General features: G+C 46.0%; 1 non-coding gene and 1 pseudogene across 1 annotated transcript; one reads left to right on the plus strand and one right to left on the minus strand.

Moving 5' to 3' along the window:
- The first annotated feature begins 2,313 nt into the window (after nt 1-2,313).
- LOC103014818 (40S ribosomal protein S24-like) lies at nt 2,314-2,767 on the plus strand (annotated as a pseudogene).
- Nucleotides 2,768-4,227: 1,460 nt separating this feature from the next.
- On the minus strand, nt 4,228-4,334 carry LOC114236743 (U6 spliceosomal RNA). Its single transcript, XR_003622607.1, has one exon. It is a non-coding gene; the product is annotated as a U6 spliceosomal RNA (small nuclear RNA).
- Between the last annotated feature and the right edge of the window lie 6,408 nt (nt 4,335-10,742).

A 10,742-nucleotide genomic window follows, 5' to 3' on the forward strand; every position in this document is an offset into this window, starting at 1 on the left:
CAACAATATGAATGTCACTGTCTTGACTAGGTTTCTCACTGGTTGACCTTTGAGTCCATCAACTACCCTGGGTGGGCCTGACCTAATCAGAAGATGGTAGAGTCAAAAAGATAGGATCCTACAGGCCTGGAAGAAAGGAAATAGCCATGATGAGAAACGACCAGGGGCTCATATGGCAGGGACTGCAGGAGCTGAGTGTGGTCCATGGGCCACCCTGAGCAAGTTTTTGTTTTTTGTTTTTAACCTTGGTTGGATCTAGATATTCTTTTTTCTCAAAGTAATCACATACCTTGAGGTGCAAGGTGTGAAGTAATTAAACTTGGTTTTGTTGCAACATGGTTCTGTGACAAAAAAAAAAAACAAGAGGGTGGTGTGAAAAACAAGCTTATTTTCAGCTCTGTGTTGTTAATCATCTGCTCTCACCCCGGAGTCCTGCATGGGATCATCTGATTTCTTTCCCGTGCAAAGAAAACAAATGAGAAGCAGTTCAACCCTCCTGGTTTGCCAGCCCCTGATTCTATTTCCGCGTCTTTGTGCCAATGGTTGAAGGATTTCAAGGGCCTCTGGCAGCATCCCAGTGATGGGGGGTACGGACCATATTTGGGATTTTCAGAAAGGAAACAGCCTCTGTGGCTCTTGCAATTCTTTAGTTTGGAAGGCAGCCTATTGCCAAGACCTGGGAAAGAAGTGTTGGTGTCATCAAGATGCCAGCATTGGGGTTTCTGTGTGTTTGCTGTGACTGCCACAACTCATGACCACCACCTGGATGTCTGTAAACAAGAGAAGTGCATCCTCTCCCGGTTCTGGAGGCCAGAAGTGCAAAATCAAGGTGTCCGGAGGCCTGCACTCCCTGTGAAGGCTCTAGGGGAGGGTCCTTCCTGGTTTCTGGTGGCGGCTACAATCCTTGGTACTCACTGGCTTGTGGCCACCTCACTCCAATCTCCGCCTCTGTCTTTGCTTGTTCTTCTTTTCTGTGTATCTTTCTGCCCAAACCTCCCTTTCCTTCCTCTTACAAGGACACCAGTCACTGAACTGAGGGCACAAGGATGATTTCCAGCCAAGACCCTTAACTAATGACACCTGCAAAGACCCTCTTTCCAACTGAGGTCCCATTCTGAGATTCCCAGGGACATACATTTGGGAGAGGACCCTCTTCAGTCTACTATGTGATGTCCCTCTCCGTCTCTCTGTCACCTTTCTGTGGCTCTCACCTTGTCCTGACCCCCAAGGAGCTGAGAGGTCGTCTCTGGCAGGAGGAATGAAGAAGTCTGCTATTCCCAGCACAGCCTGTTATTTATAGAGTGACACTGCTCGGGGATCACACGCCTGCCCCGAGAGCCCTGGGATCACATGTCAGCCTCAGACATCAGGACAAAAGTTAAAACCGGCAGCAATGGGACGGGGACCTGGCATCACCATGCCCGGGCTGGTCCTCCTCTGATTAATTAGGCAGACGGCGAAATACCAGGTCTTGCGTCCCCGTAACCGGGTATTGTTCTCCCACGAAAACGTATCAGCTCTGCCAGAAGCTTTGCCCCAGTTCCTTCTCTTCTCATTTGTGTTTTTTACCTTCAGGTTGGAAGGACACTTAGCAGTCCCCCTTCCCTGCTGAGCTCCTTTCTGGGAGCTGGGTCCCGGGAATCCGCAGCGCCTGTCCATCAAAGGGACGCAGATACAAAAGGCCTGCTCGGGGGCTGCCAGCCAAACCCAGGGGGGCCGTTCCGGTGCTGAGTGCACATTCAGGCTGGATTATCTCCGCTTTGGGGGACACTGGTAGACAGCAAAGGAATGTGTCTAGGACGTCACGAGATCTCACGGCTGGTGGGCAGAAAGCAGTGGTGCTGGCAGCGACATGCCAGCCACAGCACAAAAGCAAAGAGAGACCCAGTGTATGTTCTGGCTGAGGAGGAGAAACCAAGGGTGATCTCTGCGGAGCCGGGGGGGACATGATTGCTGGTTTCATCTTCAGCGGGTATTGATTCAAGCCAACTGTATGACACTCAGGCGTGCATGGAGGTATCACAGTGATGGAGGAAAGTGTGAGAAACACGGGGCATTTTCCTGCCTTTCTGGTAATAGATACCTAAGCAAACATGATCATCATAGTGATTGTGGTAAAGCTGTGTGCATATGTAGTGATTTTCTTTATAGGATCAGAAATCATGGAAGTGCTGCAACCACTCCTCGCCTTGGCTTAGAGGGAATGCATCCTTTTATTTCTCCTGACTTGGGCCTGCATCTTCAGAATCCCATCGCTCCAAAGGTCTACCCGTGCTCTTGTCCTCCCGGGCTGCTTGAAGATCAGCCGCCATCATGAACGACACAGTAACTATCCAGGGCCAGGAAGTTCATGACCGACCGACTACTTCAGCGGAAACAAACGGGCATCAATGTCCTTCACCCTGGGAAGGCAACAGGACCTAAGACACAAATTTGGGGGAAAAAACTAGCCAAAATGCATATACAAGACCACACCAGATGTCATCTTTGTATTTGGATTCATAACCCATTTTGATGTTGGCAAGACAACTGGCTTTGACATGGTTTACGATGCCTTGGATTACCTGGAGAAGAATGAGCCCAAACCCAGGCTGCAAGACATGGCCTGTATGAGAAGAAAAAGACGTCCAGAAAACAGCGAAAGGAACTCAAGAACAGAACGAAGAAAGTCAGGAGGACTGCAAAGGCCAATGTTGGTGCGGGCAACAAGAGGAGTAAAGATTCTGCCATGACTGTATCTGTGGGGATGCGAGCAGCCTTTTCATGAGAGGATTAATAAACTAAGACCTTTTACATGCCAAAAAAAAAGGTCCACCTGTAATCAAGTTGGACGGCTTTTGCAGCCTTGAAAGTGCTGACTTGACTTGGAGGTGCAAACTCTTATCTCCCCACTCAGATCCAAGCAGATGTGTGGTTAGATCACAGAATCACCATGTTTTATTCCCTCATTCATTCCTGCATCCATCCATTCAGCATTTTCTGAGCACATGCTACTAAGAAGTTGAACATTTATGGAGGGTCAAGCAAGTGCAGGCAATGAGCTAGGAGCTGGAAGGATAGAGTACAGTAAGATACATGGTTACAAGAGAGAAGGCATCCCGCAAGGTGCAGGCTTTGGGGAAGTAAAGCAGGGTGGCCTGAGAAAGGCTGGGAGGACAGAGGAAAACACCTAGAGAATGTGACTTTAGACCCAAACAATAACTGAGAGGAGAAGAGGAGAAGAAGCGAAGAACATTCTGGGTGGAGGTGTCAGCCTGCCAAAGGCCTTGAGACATGTATTAGTCAGGATAAGCTAGGTTATGCTGCTAAAAAAAAATAATCCATAAAATATCAGGAGCAAATTGCTACAAAGCTCCATTTCTTTTTTTTTTATATATATATCTTTATTGGAGTATAATTGCTTTGCAATGTTGTGTTAGTTTCTGCTGTACAACAAAGTGCATCAGCTGTATGTATACATATACCCCCATATCCACTCCCTCTTGAGCCTCCCTCCCTCTCTCCCTATCCCACCCCTTAGGTCATCCCAAAGCAAAGCTCCATTTCTTACATCACAGTCTGATGGGAGTCATGGGGTCTCCCTGTGCCCTGGAGCTACGTTATCTGGAACATGTAGCCTCCAGAAACACCTTGCAGGGAAGAGACAGAAGGAGGACCAGTACTGGCTACTTGCCATCTGCACCTGGAAATGACATGTGTGCCCTCTGCCCACAGCTCATCAGGCAAAACTAGTCACCTGGTGCTACCTCCTCACATGGTAGTCTAGGAAATACAGGTGAGCACATGATATTTGGTGAGCTAACTGTCTAAGCTACGTGCTATGAATGACTTGTACCCCACCAAATTCATACGGGACTGTATATCGCCGTAATGTGACTGTATTTGTTTTTCACATTGTTCACACCTATACTGCAAGTTTGGAAATGCATATTTTCAAGCAGCCGTACAAAAGTATTCATGAAGAATGCATAATCTCTGAAAATTGTGAAAACATCCCTGCTACCAATACATTTCCAAATACAAAACTGACTACCATATTGTTACTTCTGTGTAGCAGGAGAAGTTCATGTTCAAAACAGATAAAATTCTTTAGGTGTGAATGGTATGAATGACATTCTTCTTTTTTTTAAAATTTCTTAGTCGTTTGGGATCCTTAAGCATGCAAGCCTCAAAGAGGAGGGTCCACGAAGGAACCGGGGTTGTCTTACGGCATCCAGTACAAGTATGGAACGCTTCACAAGTTTTGCAAATTTGCGGGTCATCCTCGCACAGGGGCCGTGCTCACCTTCTCTGTATCGTTGCAATTTCAGTATATGTGCTGCCGAGGCGGGCACCCTCAAGTGGCTGTATCTGGACGTGGGGTTCTGCGGGAGGTAATCAAAGTTAAATGAAGTCATGGTTTGATGGGATCAATGTCCCCCAGAGCTCTCTCCTTCTCTCCCTCCACTGTGTGAGGACACAGCGAGAAGGTGGTCCTCTACAAGGCAGGAAGAGGGTCCTCACCAGGAACCAAGCCATCTGGCACGTTGATCTTGGACTTCCAACCTGCAGAGCTGTGGGAAAATCACCTTCTATTGTTGAAGCCGCTCACCCTATGGTGTTTTGTTATGGCGTCCGAGCTGACCAATTATCTGTCACACCAGGCAGGAAGAGGCTGGCTACTTTGGGAGCTGAGAGCCAGACTGAAGGCCTGGGGGCCAAGGGAGTGAGAGAGAGTATTCCATCAGATGAAGCTGGAACAAGCGTGGAAGCCCACGTCATGCAGTGTCACAGGGCCACTGTGACAAGTGCTTCAAGCGTAACAGCAAGAGAGCAGAGAGATGGCTTTTGCAGGTTTCAGAATCTCTCCCATAAGCCAGAGTGGATCTAGGGACCGTCTTCTTGAGGATGAGCAAGGTGGCTTAGGTGGGGCGGCGGTCATGGTCATAGAGGGAGGTGGGTGGGTTGAAGAACTTTCAGGAGATGGAGGAGTGGTACCAAGAGATCGATTCTACGCTGGTGTTGCGCAAGAGAGAGGAGTGAAGGAAATACCCCACCTTCCTAGCCAGAGCACTTGTGGCAATGCCCTTGACCAATATGGGGACCAGGGGTGCGGGACAAGTCTGCTACTGGACACCAGTCTAAGGGAGGGAGGATTTCCAGTCAGAGAATCCACAATGCACACCACTGAGGGTCTCTCACTGTCACTCTGTCAACACTTGCTGTTGAACAAATGGATGAAAGCAAACAGGAACGTTAATAAAGCACACGCCTTTGGGGCTTCCCTGGTGGCGCAGTGGTTGAGAATCTGCCTGCCATGCAGGGGACACGGGTTCGAGCCCTGGTCTGGGAAGATCCCACATGCCGCGGAGCAACTAGGCCCGTGAGCCACAACTACTGAGCCTGCGCGTCTGGAGCCCGTGCTCCACAACAAGAGAGGCCGCAACAGTGAGAGGCCCGCGCACCGCGATGAAGAGTGGTCCCCGCTTGCCACAACTAGAGAAAGCCCTCGCACAGAAACGAAGACCCAACACAGCCAAAAATATATAAATAAATTAATTAATTTTAAAAAAAAATTTAAAAAAGCACACGCCTTCCCCATGGGTTGTGTTCCTGGTGAGGGTGAGAAGCAAGGAGAGAAGTGCATCTGTAAATTAATTGATGAGGAAATTCCCGTACGGTGCAGTGGTTAGGACTTGGCACTTTCACTGCAGGGGCCCAGGATTCGATCCCTGGTTGGGGAACTAAGATCCCGCAAGCCATGTGGCATGGCCAGAAAAAAAAAATTCAAACCAAAAATTAATTGATGATTTCACGGATTTAGTCTTTAGTAGCATGTTGTTTAGTCTTAGTCTCACTTCTTTTTCTGTGGTTAACTTCTAGTTTCATGCCATTCTGTCACGGATTTAGTCTTTGCACAGACATGTAAGCTACCTCTTACGTGCCAGCTGGGCACTGCGTGAGGCTCCAGGGCTTTCAAAAAAAAAAAAAAAGTCAAATAATATGGCCACCTTCCCCTGAGTAACTTTATAGTCTAGAAGCGGAAAGGGACAAGTAAATAACAAATCATGACGTGGTATAATGACAACTAGTGTGGTGTGGTCAGGATGCCGGGGAAGAGCTGAGAAGGGGCAGCTAAATAATTAGGGCTCGGTAAGGTTTAGTAAAGACAAACAACATTGAAGGGAGTTTTGTTGAAAGAGGAGGAGTTGGATAAAGAATGCGGGAAGGGTGGTCCAGACAGAAGAAAGGGCAGAAGCAAAGACAGAGAAGTGTGAGCCAGCAAAACTCAGCAGAGACTCGTGGGTGAGGCTGCAGGTAGGGCTGGAAGCTGCCGACCTTCAGAGTGCAGGTGAAGAGTCAGGACACAAAAGGCCAAGGGCATCACTTGGGAGAACTTCCCTGAGCAGAGCGATGGAAGTTAGAGGGATGAGAGTGACTGGAATGTTAGAAAAACACACTGAAAGCCAGACGGAAAGCACACTGGAGAAAGACAGTGAGTTAGGAAGCTACAGTGGCAATCCGGGTGGGAGGAGCTGAGATCGTGACTGAAGCCCAGGGCTGTAGACATAAAAGCAGAGAGAAGAGAGCAGACTCGAGGGATATTAGAGATCAGCACAATCTAGGATTAATACTGGGCTCGGGAAGTGTGGCGAGTGGGATAAAAATGTCCAAGTCCTAATTTCTGGAACCTGTGAATATGTCACTTTACATGGTAAAAGGGGCTTTGCAGATGGGATCAGGGCAAAGACCGTGAGATGAGGAGATGGTCCTGGATTATCCAGGTGACCCGAAGTCATTTCAGGGGTCTTTAGGATTGAAAAAATGAGGCAGGAGCGTCAGAATCAGGGAGAGATGAAGACGGTATGGTGTTGGCTTTGCAGGAGGAGAAGGGGGCCATGAGGTAAAGGATGAGGGCATCCCTCTAGAAACTGCAAAAGGTAACTGTTGGATCCTTCCCTTGGCCCTTCCTTAGGGAAGCAGTGCCAGGGACAAAGACAAATTGTCTTTGACACACATGGAGTTTGAGGACGACATGCGTGGTAGGCAGCTGGATATTGGTCCAGAGTCCTGAAGCCAGATCTGGGCTGACGATACAGAGATGGGAGCCGGGCTGAAGTTCAGGCTGTTTGAGCCTGGCTCTGAATGCATGCATGACTATCCGCTGGCTGTAGAAAACCAAAACTAGCTGCATCTGTGCGAGGCGACTGATCAACCGTGTGTGGGCGTCCTTCTCACGCTGGCTAACACGGATGCCATGTTGTTGAGGGTTCGGAGGAGCACAGAAGTGAGAACATTTGGGGGAGCATCAGTATGTACGTGCCGAGCAGTGTATTATATACTTTGCATGCAACGCCATTGTCCTCTGGTTGCTTCAAGTATTTTAATCCATCAGTCATTCTTTTCCCACCCAGACAAAATTTTCCTAGCCTCCTATAAACGCGTCGTCAAGTCCTTTGCATCTTGAACACCAGAAGAAGTCCCTGTACGTTAGGGACAGTGGCCGCAGAGGAAGACAGGCAGAAGCTCAATCAACACAGCAGTGGCTGCAGAGGGAACAGAGCAGAGCTACGGGAAGGAGGTGGCGAAGGAGAAGAGGCTCACCTCGGCATTGCTCTGTGGTCGCAACATCAACAGGTGCGCTGTCTTCTCCAGTTTCAGGTTTGTGCTACATGGCTGACTTGAGGTTTGCCGGATACTGGACTCCTGCAGGCACCCTAGTGCACCCCTGCATTTATTCATTTCCAGGTAGATCCTAGCGCAGGGACGGAGGGTGGGCACACGCACACACACACTTATTTACCCCCCATGCCATCTACATGTGCAACACGACTTTGGATATTCTCAGAGTCCTTTCAACTTGGGCAGCCACTCACGCTCCCGGTAGCCAGAGTCACCAGCAAGCCCTACTGTCCAACACCCAACTCAATCTGATCATTCACGCTCCTTGCCTCAGCCTTCTACACCTATGACTTTACAGGCCCTGAAACAAAAGACAGTCTGTAGGTTCTAACGTGGTCTATATTTCCTCATCCAAAAAAAAAAAAATAGAAGAGGGAGGAGGGGGAAGGGAGGGCTTTGCCTCTCTCTAGGGCAGGGTTCCTAAACTCTGGCACTAGTCCGAATCCAGCCTGCCGCTGTTTTTGTAAATAAAGTTGTATTGGCATAAAAGCAAGCCCAGTTGTTTATGTGTTGCCTGTGGCTGCTTCCATCCTGCAATGGTAGATCTGAGAAATTATGAAGAGGCTCTACAGCCCTCAAAGCCTAAAATGTTCACTAACTGGCTCTTTATAGGAACTGTCTGCTGATGGGCCCTATAGGGAATCAAGTCTTGTAGAGCAAAGAGGGTAGCCAGTTGCCTCCTCTGTGATATGTTTTAGATACAGCTGTTTAGTATTTTCATGACTGTTATGATATCGATTACATAACCAAATAATAGAGAACAAACTTCAAGGCATTCACAGGTGCTGAGGAGTAGAAAGAAACAAAAAGGCCAAGCCAAGAGCAATGAAAGCAGGCAGAAAGAATGATTTCTACCCTAAAGAAGAATAAAACACTGAGAAAAAATATCCACTTCCATAAGATAAATCTCTTCCCTACCTATAAAACGTGTGCTTGGACAGCTAGATAGAAGCTTCTACTTATGTTCAGATATGCCCAATGTGCTCAAAATCTATGTCAGGATTCTGACTCCAATATCCTTCTCCAGCATTTTTCTCTGTGATGTGAAGCTAATTAAGTCTGGCGTCTTTGCAGTTCTTGAAAAAGATTATTGTTTTAACCGTATCTAATAACACCTTAACGGGCCTTTTGCATTGAAAACAAAAATATATTCTCACCTGAAAACATCGATATATATTCTACTACAATGTGGGTATTAATTCTCTGTGTATACAGCAGCAACTTAAAAATGGTTTCACTTCCTCTAAAATTTGATTATGTATTTGAACCCAGCCCACTCCAGCCTTGCTATGAAAATGGTCTGCTATGGGGCACACATGTCTTTCTGGGGCATACACAGCATGAGAAAATTTCTGTATTGTTGCTGGGTCAGACCTACAAATTTGGGTGATTTAACATGCCTCTAATTAGTTAAGATCTAGTGAATACATTTTCGCAGTGGTTTCTAATTGATATCCACGTTTGAGTGTATGTTATGTCAGTCCTGAGAGGTGGATGTCAGCTCAGAGAACTTCGGTAATATCTTTTTTTTTTTTTTTTTCCATTCTTTAGCTCCTGCTTTGTGCATGATAATACCCTTCAAGAATGCAAAACAATACAGTAGCTCTTCTTCAGTGCCAGACCTTAACAACCATTATCTTCAGCAAGGAATTCAGGGAGAATTACACTTTCAACATTTTACAAGGTCATGGAGTTAACAGTCACGTCCATTTTCTTCATTTGTCTTGAACGTTCTAACTGTTGTATATTACCAGGCCATCTCCATTTTCCTATTGAAATGCGTATTAGGATATTGAATATTCAAGTATTATGGGGTAAAATTTTTTTTTCTATTTCTGGAAAATGGACCATTGGGATTCGTTATTCAATGCTAACGTAAGAAAAAAAAAATCTCATTTACTCAATGAAAAGAAGAAAGTCGTCATAGACAAACGCGCATGGGGCCTGGGATTGGAGTGAGAAGGTGAAAAGGAAAGCAGAAGTGTCCATGGTACCATAAGGTTAAACAGGGGAGAGGAAGCAGTTAACACAGACGGGAGACTGAGTCTTTTTCACCAAGGCTGCCTTAGGCATATAGATGTGTCCAACTGACTCTTCACGTAATAAATTTCTCTGTTTTCCACTGTTCTTTTTTTCAAAACTAAATTCTTTATGAAGAAAAATACAAAGTGTAATGGAGGGTGTAGAGAAAGAGGCCAAAATAAATGAAGAAAGGCAGTATGTTTCTGGATGAGATTATTCAATAGTGTTTACATGTTATTTTTTAAATTAATTCTTATTGGAGTATAGTTGCTTTACAATGTTATGTTAGTTTCTGCAGTACAGCAAAGTGAATCAGCTGTACGTATACATATATCCCTCTTCTTTGGATTCCCCTCCCATTTAGGTCACCACAGAGCATTGAGTAGAGTTCCCTGTGCTCTACAGCAGGTTCTCATTAGTTATCTATTTTATACATAGTATTAATAGTGTATATGTGTCAATCCCAATCTCCCAGTTCATCCCATTCCCCCGTTCCCCCTTGGTACGTGCTATTTTTTTTTTTTTCCAAAATGAATGTATGTTTGACACAAAGCTAATGAACGTCACCATGGAATTTTTTGGTTTGTTTTTCGGGTCACAAAATTATTCTTCTGATCATCTGGAAGAATAAATGTACAAAAGCGTCCTGGCGATTTTGGGAAGAAGAGTAGTGGAGGATGGGAGAGGGAGAACGAATTACCCCGCGTGTAAATCTGCAATTATTTAAACAGCGTGATATTAGAACAGCCACGGAGAGACTGATTGATAAAAGTAAGAGGCACAGGAAGAAACACACAAAAAAGGCACGAGTGTTTTAGACAACCTGGTGCAAAGTAATGAATATCTGGGTTGGCTACTTAGGGGACAATAAAATTCATTTCCCCCTAATTAAACACCAGAATTAAATATAATTGTTAGGATGCCCGCTTCCATTTCAGGACAGAACAGCTCTCTCATCCTCATAATCAAAACATATGTTTGAAACATACTTTTCCAAAAAAATCATAATTTTTTATCATAAAAAAAGATTCGTGAAAAGCTCAGGACACAAAGGAACC

This window comes from Balaenoptera acutorostrata, chromosome X (assembly GCF_949987535.1).
Source record: "Balaenoptera acutorostrata chromosome X, mBalAcu1.1, whole genome shotgun sequence".
NCBI lineage: Eukaryota > Metazoa > Chordata > Mammalia > Artiodactyla > Balaenopteridae > Balaenoptera > Balaenoptera acutorostrata.